Source organism: Centruroides vittatus, unplaced genomic scaffold (genome assembly GCF_030686945.1).
Source record: "Centruroides vittatus isolate TY-2023 unplaced genomic scaffold, ASM3068694v2 scaffold_861, whole genome shotgun sequence".
NCBI classification, from domain to species: Eukaryota; Metazoa; Arthropoda; class Arachnida; order Scorpiones; family Buthidae; genus Centruroides; species Centruroides vittatus.
Genome location: NW_027122718.1, coordinates 11,199,364 through 11,212,939, shown reverse-complemented (window position 1 = coordinate 11,212,939; position 13,576 = coordinate 11,199,364). Strand labels below are relative to the sequence as shown.

The window sequence follows — 13,576 nt, the reverse complement described above, 5'->3', positions numbered from 1 at the left end:
CTCGCCTCTGGGATTGTTGGAATTCAATTTAGCAACACATAGACAGTGATAGAGCTTTAATTACGATGAATTGTTTGTGTGTTTAAACTTTAAAACTACCTTTAACACGTTATTTATGTCTTTGATTATTCCGCATACGAGTTAATTTTAGTACTTATTTTCAAGGGTTTTTTTTCCGTCTAAAAACTCGGTACTTCTTTGTAGAAATTTGAGAGTATTATATTCTTGAAATAATTCATTCTTAAAGAGAAGATGAAGACCACTCTGGAATATTTGCTGAATTAATTAATTTAGATTTCTTATTGGAATCGAGGAGGGATGAAAGAGAAATAAACAAAAAGTTTTTCTTTGTGGAGACTGGAGAAATCAATACAGAGCAAACTAGTGTTAATAGCTTTCACACCCACGCCCTTCTCCACCCAGTGGTCTTCAGATGGGCAGCATGTGCGAAGTACTTCCGGTTAAGCACCGGAAATAATACTGTCAACTTCACATCCTCGCTTAGATAAAGAATTGAGTGAATGCCAAATACGACTTAATCGATAACCGAAATAATTTCTGCACTCGTCGACGAGTCGAACACCGACACATTTGCAAGAAAAAATAAACAGAAAACATTAAAATAAAAGGGGGGGAAACTTATTTATCTCTTTTAATCTTATTTGAAGTGAATCATGAAGATTTAATTGAATTCCTCATAACACAAACTTTACATGCTCCTATCATTTTATGGGACTTAAATTACATTCAACGTTTAATTAAACCTTATTATATAAACATCAAGCTTTTTAATTACCGGGCCAAAGTTATAATAAATTTTCTTCTTATAGAAAAATAACGAGACACTTAAATTGCTCGGAAGTCATTAATCATTTTCAATATATATATTTATATACATATTGAAGTATATACAATCTTCTAGTCTAAAATCAAAATTAATTTCAAGTTAATCGATTTTCCTTTACTTCTAAAGGATTATTATTTTATTTTATTTATTTATTTTTTTTTTGGACTGGAAAAAAGAGAGAGATATTTTCTTCTTTTGGAAGTTAGGATGTAAGATTTTTATTTTTTATTTTATAAATAAATGATAATCTTCCTTTCTTTCCCGCGTTAAGAACCGAGTATCCCCAACATAGATATCAAATTACTCCTTCCAATTCTCGAACCTACTTAACAGTAATCTGCGGGAGTCGCTCCAGTAACTACGGCAGGGGATCACCACCTGTGTTGGCATGACAACAGGAAACAGGTTATCATGTTTTACAAGTTATAGTTAGAAATGTGGGAAAACATCCCACTAATATTTGGAACCCACGACTTCCACAATTTTTTTTTTTTTTTTTCCTAACAGGACTTCCGATTTTTGATACCACACGTCGAACAACTATGCCCTATATAAACTAATTTCAAATATTAATTCGAGATTATAACGTCAGATGGCGTGGTGTTTTATGTCCCATTTATTTTAAATAAGTGGCGTAAAATTATTAACAAAGCTTACGTAAACCCACGAAAGAAAGGGTGTGAAGCATTCTTACATCTGTCTCGGAGAAGACTATCGTAATAACTTCAACCATAAATCTAGTGTCTAAGAACTATTATGCTACTAATTGATGCGATGTTTGCGTAAAAAAATTTCAACCCTGATACTTAAATTGTAAATCTGTAAATAATGAAAAAGAGTGAGAAAATTTCTACGGGAATCCAGACGAAATTGCAATGTAGAAAGCTTTTTTTTCGGTGGCTTTTTTTCGTTTGTCTGCAACTCCTTATGAACCACGTGCGGAGCACCAAACCGTGATGTGTGACTGCCATTCAAAACGAACAACTCCTTGTTTTTTTTCCATTCTCTCAATTACAAGTTGTGTCGTCTCGAAAGAAAATTTATCTTCCGTTTTTTTGAAAGTCCAATTTATTAAATGAAGATATTGCTTTCCATTAGGCAGCTGTTTATAATCCTCAGGAAGATAGTCATTTGCATGATGTCACTTAAACCTAGATGCAATTCTTTACGACAGGAAACGGTGGCACAGGAAAATTTTTTTTTTTTTTTTTTTTTTTGTAGATTATAGTGATAAATTAAAAATATAATTTCAGTAGAAATATATATATATTTCTAGTTTAGCAGTGTGAAAATTTATGCTGAGTAGTTTCATACGAGAATCGGGTTACATCATCATTCAGGCTGGACGTGATCGCACACAAAATGAGAATTCTTGGGAAGGGAGCTGTTCCGCCCATGTAATGAGTTCGATGCCCTTAAAGAGTAGGTACTAACTACTATCATCAAGTTGAGTAGGGCACCCAACAAGCTACCAACTTTCTCTTAGTAACGACTCCACTGCTCCAGGCAAAGAAACAAGCTGCGGTACTAAGGAATTACGATTTGAGTACTTTCCCAAATTATCACGATGTATTTTGATATCTCGATATTTTTTTTTTGTCTTAAAGCCGTAATTCAGATTAAAGAAATTTATTTAGGAATTTTTTTGAAAAATAAGTCTCTTCGATTCTCTGGGAAAAATGGGTTAAGAAGGACTTTGAGCCATCTGGCATAGCTTTTAAAAAAAAAAAGTATTTGAAAGGAAATTAAATCGTTCCCAGAGGCATTTTAGTGACCGTTCCCTAAGGCACATTTACGGTCTGGTATTGTACCCGAGACCTTTGGCACGAACTGTCAGACTGGAATGAATAATCCTATCCCTCTACATAGACATACGGCTCGGCCGTCGAAGGAAATAATTTTCATTGTTGGCTCAGTCGTCTCGTTAAGAGAAATTAACCGACGAGATAAACAAAATGGCGGAAAAAAATTTGAAAATTTAACGCCATCTACAGGAAACGCCAGTTATTAAAAAGTGGGTTTAACTTAAAACGTTCTTTTACATCACTTCCGTCTAACGAGGGGTGATTAATTAGAGACGCCAAGTGTGCCACCGGTTCGACCACCTTACGCTTCATAAAAGAAAACTGACAAATCTAAAAAAAAATTAAAAAAAAAAAAACTTAATGATTATTTCGATACAATTTAACGAAGTTACAAATTAATAAAATAATTTCTAAACTTTCTATACTTCTTCTAACGAGTTTGTAAGTGATTAATTTAATGATATTTTCGAAGGAATGTATAAGAATTCTTCAGAAATAATTCCATTCTATAGCGATAGATTCGACAAGTATGAAGACTAATGAATCTTTGTTTGATATTCTGTCATTCCCACGGTGAACAAGGTACCTGCTGTGGTCCACTGCACATCAGGTATTGCATTCGACCTTATCTCGTCGTGTTTGTCTAAGCAACTCGAACTTGTTGCACCGAAATGATCCTTTGAATATAAAGGAATGGAAATAAGATACATAATACAAATTTAATCTCTAAAAATTCATAAATTTTTCCTTTTACTTTTTCTTTCTATTCGTTTCCTTTTCGGCAAAATAATTTTCCGGTTTTTATCTATTCAAACGGCTACTTTAAATTCATCTTTCTTAATGTATTTATTTTATATTCGTTTTTTATCAATGCTTTTAAACAAACATTTAGAATATATATATATATATATATTTTAAAGCTGTGATAATGTTACAAAGTCTATCAACCATATAAATAAACAGAAGATTGTTGAAAAACAGGAAATTAATTTTAAATAATATAGATAGATGCAACGATATTCCTTTTAAATACTTCTATATAGATAAATTTATAAAATTTTGAGGGGGTTCTTTAGTAAGAGAGCATTAAGTATAGTAAAACAATAAGAGACAACACTTGAATATTTTTAGCCTTTGAAGTGTATACAAGTCTTGTATAGCATGCGAACATTCTTTACGGACCTCAATATGTATATTAATCATTATAGGCTTATATATAAATCTTTAAAAAGTCCTATACTAATACCTGACGTGGCGTAAGATTTTACATTTTTACTTAAATATACTTTAAAGCGTACTTTATAGATTTTAAGAACGTTATAAGCGCTTCTTTAAAGGATCGAGCCCATTGTAGAGTTAATAACTTCTAACGTCATCTTTTATTTTGAAATCCATCATAACAAAATATTAATTATAAATCTATCAATTTAACCATTATAATTGATACTTTTTTTATAATGATCGATACGAAATAAATTCAATCCAATCCTTATTTGCTTCAAACTTTTCATCATATTTTACTTTTAAAAATGACATTTACTCGGTTTTAAAGTTTAAATTGATTTTACATTTTTTTAAATATTAAATTTACTTAATAAATAATTTAAAAATAAATAAAAATAACCAATTTAATAAACATTCTTTTCTCTAGAGAAACTCGGATAATGTTGTTTTCGACGAGATCAAAGAAGCAAAACGAATTAATAGACCTAAATAAACACGATTTAAACAGAAAATCGAACGAATAAAACTCATTTTTTAACTATTGAAAAATAAATTATTTTAAATATTATCCAAAAATACATCGAAAATAATTAAAATGTGTATATGTTAATATTTAAACGCTCGTCAGTTAGATAAATAATGTACAGTTTCTTTGAAAATATAAAGACGTATGGAGTAAGAGATAGGGCAGAAAATATTGGTGTAAAGATTTATAGTATATGATTATATAAGAATGTGTAGATGATTCGCTTGCCCGCTTGTACCACCCAAGCGAAGAGATTGATGGGGCCTATTTTGCAATTAAGGGTCAAAAGAATCCCTCTTTGGAACAGAATTGAATGTTTACAGAAATTTCTCTTTGGATCACAAACCTTATTTTTAAATTTCCTCACCCCCCCTTTACAGTCGATAAATATTTTATTATAAATTGTGTAATTAATTATAAAGACGTGGTTTAAGTAAGATTAAAAACTTTTGCACGTCGCTTTTAGGAGAAGTATAATTAAATTAAATAAATTGTAAATAGAATTAAAAACAAAATCAATTTCTGTGCAAAAAAAAAAAAAAAATACAATTTAATAAAGCCAAATAATTATAAAACAATGGAATGTATAAATGAGAAATTAAATACTTTAAACTCGAATTAATCGACGAAGGAGAAAGGAATTAGAATTTACAGCAATCGAATCACACGACCAAAAAAAAAAAGTACGCAAAAAATTCCGAAATGACGTCACACACGACCAAATTGGCACGTGAATCACACTGGAGAAGACCACATGGCTACTGATGATAGATCAATAGATGAGAAGCACATGTGTAGAATCCAGAAAAATCCGATTAAGAAGAGAAGAAAAGTTTTGGAAATTCGAACAGACTTTAAGAAAATTACGTGCAACCCGGATATCTGAGGAATTGTAGCATTTCGGTCACGTTTGTCCTTCTGTTTGCTATTAAGAAATGTGTTTTTTTTTTCATTGGTATAACACAATCGAAGCGAGTGTTACGATATTTTGTAAGATCGTAAATAGCTTAAGAAGATGGAAATGCACGAGGACAGTGGATCGGTTCTTCCGGTCAGAAACGTATGTCCTTCGCCAATTACAATAGGTTTGGGTCGTTCCCACACCGTGACCTCACACCCACCCAATCATCTCCCATGGATCAGTGACAACAATAGACGGACAATGACGTCATAATGGGCGTTGGTGACTTCTTAGAAAGATCGGTAGCCATCTTGTTTTGTGTCCAGGGTGATTACTTTCGGTGTTTTGACTTTCTTAAGGTTATTTTCTACCAGTAAAAAATATTTATATTCATAGAAATGGGACATTGGAAAAGAATAGAGTAATTGTAAACAAATTTCTTTTAAAATAAATTGAATGCGAAAGGAAAATTGAAGGATTTCTTTCCTGGAATGGTTCTCATTCGGCGTGTTGCAATTACTTTATCTCTCTTATAAATGCTGTATTGTGATGTTATATTTATTAAATAGAAAATTCTCGTACGAAATTACTTAATTATCTCCGTCAAAAGTTTTTCAGGAAGTAAAACTTTTAGCCATTTCATGCAGTAGAATATATTTGTTTTATTTTAAACATTTTTATATCAAAAAATAGAATTAAAAAATGTATTCCTCCACCCAACTCGAAGTCGTAAAGACTATTTGTTCCGCTCTTTGTGCACTAAACGCTAAAGATAATTTGTTATAGGCAATAAAAATCATCTTAAGCACCTAAATTGCTCTGATGTATGATACAAAAGAAGTTATTGCACTAGATGTGGTCCACTGTATTAGTTAAGGGTTCAAAGAAGAAATTTAAACAAAATAATACGTTTAATATTTTAAAAACTTTTTTTTCTACGTCTTACTTTATTCTATTTTTATCGAATGATCCATCAAATTTTGCGAAGAACCGCAGAGAAGAAGACTAATTTTAGAAGGAATTTATTTAAAGAATCCCACAGATTTAGAAGGAATCATGTAAAAAAAACTTACATAATAATTATAATTTCCCTTAAAAAATCATAAGGTTTTACAACTAAATTTATAACTCAAACCTGATTAAATTTCAACTTTCGGTTGGCACTTAAATAACTAATTTAATTATTTGCAGGTAAAAGCAGTTAAATGATTATAGAAAAAGACTACTTTAAAACTGTAATTAACACCACAAAATAATATAATTTATTAGTTATAATGTTGAAAACGTAAATTTTTATTTTCTTAGACTTTTATTACACAGTTTAAACGTTGTATTTTTGAAAATATGGAAGTAATTTTAACTTTTTATTGTATCCAGACACCTAAACGTCCATAAAAACCTTGAAAAAGGAACGAGAATTTGTAACTCTCCTTCAATTTGTAATTACATCTTTTCGACGCTTAAGAGTTAAATAAATGGTATTGACAACTATAAATTTCTAAAAACACTTGTAATAAAGTTAAAGAGGTTGTTCGACTTTCAACCCCATCTATAAAAACGAGTCTATAAGCTATAATATTAAATTATGCAGCCAATAGTTCAATATAAATAAAAATAACCCATAGGCAACGAATAATCGTCGTATCGTAGAAAAATACGAAAACTTTAATTAACTCAAAACTAAATAAAGATAAGGAAGAAGAAGAAGAAGAAGAAAAAAAGCAATGTGGAATATTAATTTTAATACTTTAATAAATTATTCATGCGAAAAACGGACAGACAAACAAACTTATCTCTAATAAGTTGCGAGATTAAAACAGGAAATTAATCGATTTTTTTTTAAAATATATATACATTATATTTTAATAAATATTTTATTAAAAATTTTATGGGAAAATGTTTTTAAATTTAAATATAAAATAATAACACGCTATTGAAGCGTAAGGTGTAATTACATACTGCATTTCCTTCTGTGTAATGCTCTATATCAGATATCTTTTTCATATATTTCCTCGTACCTCTTATGCCCTAAATTTATCCTATTAATCTAATCAAAATTCGTGGGTCACAGTATTTACAGAATTTTAAAAAAAAATATATTATACTCTGTATGTAGCCTACACTAAAGAACGTGTAGATTAAATTACTCCTCGCATTAATATAATGGAGAAATTAGTGTAATATATAGCGTAAAAATGTTTATTAATGATGATATTAACGGATAACGAAATTATTTATTATTTTTTTGCACTTATTTCATTGACGATCGTCGTTAAAAAATCATTTTTGAGTGTATTCAAATGACTTTTCGTTGTTAAAAATACTCCATTTAATAGTGGTTTAAGATGTTTTACGGACGTAAAATTGTTAAAATTACTCGCTTAACTTTGTTTTATGAATTAATATTAATTAAATTTATTATAAAAGTATGTAATTTAATGGTATTATTATTATTTTTTTTTTATTTTTTGAGGTTCCGTATTGTCTCTTCGCTCCACAGGGATTTTGTTTTCGTGCATCACTGACTCGAACATGAAATAAAAATATTCTTTATCCTTTAATGATCTAAAGTCCTTAGCACTGATAAAAATAAAAAATAAAATAAAATAAAATAGTTTGAGAAAGTTAATTTTTTTTTTCCTCTCTCAAAACCTACGTCGCGATAGCTTTACACACATGACACGATTCATTCATAACGTTTAATTATATGCTAATATACTAGAAATACGATTTTCCTAATTAGAAATACACTAAGAATTTTAATTAACTACTAGATAATCGATTTTAAACATCAGAAATCGAGTCATCTACTTCTTATAAATTGTATCGATGCATCGGCTGGGTAAAGAAATAGGGATTTAAGCCGATGACGGGGGGGGGCAAGAGGTTCTGCCATCTCTTCAGATATAAATATTTAAACAATAAATTATCTGAACTAAAAAAAAACTCGAAAGGTTGGTGGAGAAGGTCGTTGATTGCGTGATGGGAGGCATCACAGAGACACCGTCTAGCTTGTTCGATCAATCTAATCCATCAAAGTGGTGATCCTCGTGAGAAAGGGATCGGAGTTTGCTGTGTATAAAGCCTCACCTCAAGGTCATTTTGCGAAGAAAAATAAATAAAAAAATAATAATAATTGAACAATTTAAAGTATGCCTTTCGTAATAATTTCCCTTGCGAATGTTTCACGCGAAGACTCGGATTACCGAGATGACGAGAAAGATTAATTAAAATATTCCACTTCCAAAAAATTTTCAAGATTGTGTCCTTGTCTCTTGTGACTCATTTGGATCACAGCCAATCATCTTTTTTTTTTCTTTCTTTTTTTTTTTTTAATTTTGGACTAGACACGATGAAGACAGCACCTGTTACGCTACAGAGGAAGTGACTTAAGTTTCTTACGCGGTTATCATACAAAGCAACAAAAAAGAGGGGGTTGAATATATATATATATATGTTTAACTCTTTGAGGCCCATATTAGGGAAAAACCATATCCGAGTTAATTATTTGTATAAGAAATAATAAAAAAAATAACGTATTTTCATTGAGTATATATTGTTTAGCTTTCACTATATGGGTCAATAAAATTTCGTCCCCCGTCTTATTTAGTATAGAACGAAGTAATTTCTGAGAAATTATACGATACGCTCAATAAACCGTAAAAGAATATACACATATTTCTTCAATTCTTTTGTTTGAAACAGTTAAATTAATGGGCTGTATCTTCGGTCCAGCCCATAAAATAACGTCCTAGTTAAGTTTTAAAATCGATTTTTAAAATCTTTCACAAATACAAAGCTATTAAAATGGAGTTCCGAAAGGAAACATAACTTCCGTAGATTGGAAAATTTAAAGACTTTCTCTTAATTATCCGATGAATTAATGAGTCAGCCCGAAAACTTACACGCAACGAAAGTTTCGGTCCGGAAGCCGGCCATAGAAGAACATGTCGAGATTGTAACGACATCTCTTATTATCTGGACGGACAGGTAAAGTAGCCAGGTAAATTCCGTCGAAATGAAAGGTAATTGGCGTTATCCCTAAGGCGGAAGGTAGTTTGTGTAATTCCACCCCGAATCGTACAGGCGTATCGACTGTAGAGTTCAGGTTCCCACCGTAGAGTAATTGCGTCTGGTAAAATTGAATGAATAGATGGCTAAAGGAGAAGAAAGGAAAGTGTCCTTTGAAACAAAGGAATCGTGTTTAGGCAAGGATTCTGCCCTCCTACAACCAAGGACACTAAACGGAAAGGATCGATGTAAACGTCAATGAATCGTGACGTCATTTTTAAACATCCTCCTCTATTCTCCATCCATCCCTCTTTACAGATATAAATTTTTTATCAATTTTCCGACTACAGACGTAACTTTCTTCCTTGTGTAAAGTACCATTTTTAAAGCAGGAAGTCCTCTTTATGTAGCGAAATAATAACATTCTTGTTTCGTTTATATACAAAAGTAGTACGATCTTGATTAAAGTTTGCTCGATAATTATTAAGAAAACTTTATGGAAATTACCATTTTAAAAATCGAAAAAAATAATTACTCCATTGAATATATACAAAAGAAAAGAGGAGTTTTTCGGTGTTAAAAATCAAGAAAAAAACAGGTAAAAATTTTGATTTTATTTCGATGTGAGAAATTTTTACACAGATAAATCCATGAGAAACTCCTTTGTTCTGTTCGAAAGAAATAGACTGTATCATTCCCATAACGAAATTTCTAATTAAGCAAAATATATAAAAACTTTAGTTAAAGAATACTTTTTAAAACATTATATACGACTGATACTCGGTAACTTAACCTTATTTAATGATGGTATAAGCAAGATTTAATTTACTTTTTGCATGGTTGGTTCTTAATTTTAAGGAAGTATTCTTTTATCAATGCTAAAAGAGAAGTCTTGTCACAGATCTTTCGGTTGATTTACAAGACGTAGGTTATACACCATTATAGTAAAGGTAGGCGTGATACGTAATATTTCACAAGGATCGTGATCTTTCTAGATTCACACAACAACACTTGAAAAGGTAGTTTAAACTTCCTTAAATGATATAAATTCCCCACAGTGTTGTTTCTAAATGTTAAATAATATATTTTATTTATTATTTTTTATTTTTTAAATAAAAACCGAAACAAAACTTTAAACTGTTTTGATTTATTATGTAAGCTTGGATAAGCACACTTCTTCGAGCGCATCCATTGAATAATCTAGATAAATGAGCCCCGGGCAATCGTTTAGACCATCTGTTTTACACTTCTAACTGGATCAGAAGAGCAAAATTTTGATCAATTGAAGAAGAAATTTATAAATTTTGGCCCAAAAGAAAATCTTTATCGGAAGAATCGATCGATCTTTTTTTTTTTTTGTTTCGGATAGAGACGAGTAACCTATACTTGGTATCGTTTTAACGGGTTTACAGCGTGGCAAACAGAAAATGGAAGGATATTTTCGTCTTAAAGTCAGGTCCCTCACCTTACTTAAAATAAACTACGAGACATAAATCGTCTGCTAGCAAGGAAATCATCCCAATCGGTCTCGAGATGCTTTGCAAAATGTTTCTCCAAACTATGAATAGATGCGATCACGTGACCGCCGATACACGTGGCCATGATTAGAGGGTGGTGAATGCCAAGATTAGGATATTCACTCTTCTGACACAATACGGCTGACGAGTGACATAGTTTTTTTTTTTCTCTCTCTCTCTCTCTCATAAGAAAAGCCTTCTTATCTGATCGAGGCCGAGTAGTATAGGGAGCGAAAACCGAATAATTACTCTATATAAAAATGTACGTATAGTTTAAATGTAATAAGAAACGACGTTAAGAATAAAATATATATCAAAATTTTTTATCTTATAATTATATTTCAGCAAGGGGTTGTTAAGCGTGGAAGAGGTGCGTGATGATGCGCATCTACAATACTTTGTCAACAGATCACGTATACAACAAGAAAGCATTCTGGAGGCGCCACAACAATCGTCTGACTGGTCGTGTAAGATTGTTCCCACGGAGACCATTCCTACCTGTTTTGTGGGTCGAAAAGAAAAGAAAATATAATATACCAGACGTATATTTTTCGTAGTTAAATCTCTCGTACTTCATTCCTACCTGTTACATAAATATTGTAAAAGTTCGACACTCCGGTAACAAGACATGTAGTAAAACTATCGAAAACACGGCAATTACGAGAAGAATATTTTAAAAAAAATTAATTAATAAAACGTAGAATAAATATAGGTATATCCCCGTTTCATTAAAGTAGTACGACTAGTTTTTTTTTTTTTTTTACATGGTGGAAATTTGAATTTAATGGATGGTAAAGTTGCAGATGACATTAAATGCTGTCCTATATGCGAGTGACTTTTAAGATAGATACAGGGAAGTTTTTAATTGAGTGAAGCAACGAGTTTAACTAGAAAATTTCCTGTACTTTCTATTTTAACTGTAGAACGAATAAACCCTTTTAAAAGCGATTAAAATCACTCCCGAAAGAGCCGGTATCGTTGGATATTTAACAGTTCATCCCGATCATCCGTGATTTTAGTTATTGTTTGGAATCGGTAGTGCAGCTTTTTTTTTTTTTTTTTTTCCTTTTAAATATATTTTCGTAGTTGAAAATTATGGATAAAAACCTGTTCCATTAACTAAAGGTGGACAGGAGCTTCACGCATCAGCTCTGAAGGAAGTGGGATGGAACGGAAGCAGAGAAATCTAACCTAAAAATTACGAAGATTCACCTGTTGAAGTTCTCATAGATGAATGTTTATTTTTAAAACCGTCTTTATTGAAGTGTTTTCTTTTAAGAAAATAACAGTTGTATGTATCTACCTGAATAGCACCAGTCTGAAAATAATGTTTCCTGTCGGCGCCAACCATTCTTCTTCTCAAAATAAATACTGGGAAAAAATAAAAAAAAAACTATTTTTGAACTTTCGCAGACTTGTAAATTTTAAGTTTTACGTAGACTTTTTCTGTTGTTAAATCGAGGTAAATAGTGGAAAGAGAAAGTGATTGATTGGTAAAGATTGTTAGGTAAATACCGGAAGCGTTGGAGAAGGTTGGTTGTTAAGCACCTGACAGAACGGGAGTGGCCTAAGGCTAAACGTGCTCCGCACGGTTTTGGGATATATTCGAAGCTAAAATATCGATAGAAAGGCGCAAAAAGTTTCTTGTGTAAGATACGAAATTGAAGAAAATATCCGCAAGAAATCAAATTTTAGCAGAGTTTTCTACGGCAGCAAAGTTTATCAATGTGGAAGAAGAATCGCGCCGTTACATAATCGTTTGTATAGTATCTTTTCGGGTGATTTTTAACTTTAAAATACATTTGGGAGTATAGAAAAATACTTGGATTATATAAAAAGCATATTTTCCACGGTGAAAAAGAATTAAAAAATGCTTCGGAAGTGCTCACCTTTCCATAGAATCGTCGGTTAATCCAAAATATTTCTAGTAGCGCGTTGTATAAGATATTTTCCCAACATTGACGTTGCACTAGACATTACAGTCGGCAATCTACTGATAATCTGGAACCGTGTTCTTGGATGGCGTGTAGAGGGCAGGCGAAGTCGTGGCTGAGTGAGTCTCGTTGACGCAATTGGCCAAATTTATTATTAAAGGGAGCAGTGGATTGCGGTCCGACGTGTTATTAAACACGGTGAGAGATCTCGATTCGAGAAATTAACCGGCAAAAATATCGTTTAAAACACCAATATAATATTAAAACGGAGGAGGAAAAAAACTAAGTTTGAAACATCCAAGATGGCGGCCTATCACGTGACGGTTCGAAATTCCCTGGAGAACGGCCGGGAGAAATCATTGGATCGTAAAAAACAAACAATCTACCACGTGATTGATAGCCATCTCGAAAGACTTTCGATTTAAAACGTTAAGAAACATAATGGCGGTCCCAAAATGGATTCGCAATTTAGTATTCTCTCCGAGCAATCTACGGGGCATTCGGGTGGAAGCTACTAGATTTTTATCCGTTCGTTTCTTCCCCTCGTTTATAATATCGGTAATTAGATTACTGTTAACTCGTTAAGATGAGGGTGAGTTATGCAAATGACCCCGAAGAGAACCCGGTTTGTTGCATATCTGATATAAGAGCCGCCGACGAGCAACCCGCAAAGAGATAGATGGTCGAGATGAGTCAATGTACCAAGTATGCTCATGTTCGTCGTTACAGGGTTCGGGAGTTAAGAAACTAAAGGAAAATAAAAAATAAATAAGTGTAATTTTCTCCGGTCGTGGACATTACGGCAGACAGC

The 13,576-nt window shown here is 31.9% G+C and overlaps 1 protein-coding gene across 2 annotated transcripts in view; it reads right to left on the bottom strand.

Moving 5' to 3' along the window:
• LOC136990182 (delta-like protein B) overlaps positions 1 to 13,055 on the bottom strand; it is a 35,913-nt gene extending 22,858 nt beyond the window's left edge. Inside the window, exon 1 of one of the 2 annotated variants that reach the window (XM_067288549.1) lies at positions 12,721 to 13,055. The gene's annotated coding sequence lies outside the window, so the exon portion shown is untranslated. The remainder of the gene's footprint in view (positions 1 to 12,720) is intronic. The other variant, XM_067288548.1, reaches the window with a different exon arrangement.
• Between the last annotated feature and the right edge of the window lie 521 nt (positions 13,056 to 13,576).